The 574-nt window shown below is 21.8% G+C and overlaps 1 protein-coding gene across 2 annotated transcripts in view; it reads left to right on the forward strand.

Annotated features, from left to right (window-relative positions):
• Positions 1–551, forward strand: part of LOC107634300 (protein LIGHT-DEPENDENT SHORT HYPOCOTYLS 10-like) — a 4,031-nt gene extending 3,480 nt beyond the window's left edge. Inside the window, exon 2 of one of the 2 annotated variants that reach the window (XM_021118474.1) lies at positions 467–551. The gene's annotated coding sequence lies outside the window, so the exon portion shown is untranslated. The remainder of the gene's footprint in view (positions 1–466) is intronic. The other variant, XM_016337842.2, reaches the window with a different exon arrangement.

Raw genomic sequence — 574 nt, forward strand, 5'->3', positions numbered from 1 at the left:
CCAAAAAATGTTTATTTTAAAGTGAAGATTTACATATATATAGTTGTTTTTATGTAATTTAAAATTGATAGTTAAAAATTATTAAATAATTTAATATATTTAATTAAATTATTATTTAATAATTTTAAATATTAATTTTACATCAAGATAATTACACATGAATTTAATTTATCTTATTTTAACATTATTCTTTAAGGTAAATCACATCCTCTTTTAAACTTTTTTGTTTAGAAGAAATTAGTGTACATTATTATCATTTGTCATGTGTACTGAGTGTTGTATTTGAGGTAAATATAAGGTACCATGCATATATTATTCCCCATTTTTGAAAAGAGGTCCATGTATGAATCTATAACATATAATATATAGTACATATATGCCTAAGTAATGTTAAAAAAAAAAAAATTATACTTTTACAAGCTAAGGTGGTGTTCTGCTTATTAAGTACTTTGCATCTCTCGTTGCAGGATATAATATGTGGCGTATAAACTTGATAGGAGCAAATGTCTTAAAGAAGTTTCCTGTTTTGTTGATTATTATAATGGTTTAATTATTTTAATGATTCTAATGATTC

The sequence above is a fragment of the Arachis ipaensis genome, chromosome B03 (genome assembly GCF_000816755.2).
Source record: "Arachis ipaensis cultivar K30076 chromosome B03, Araip1.1, whole genome shotgun sequence".
NCBI lineage: Eukaryota > Viridiplantae > Streptophyta > Magnoliopsida > Fabales > Fabaceae > Arachis > Arachis ipaensis.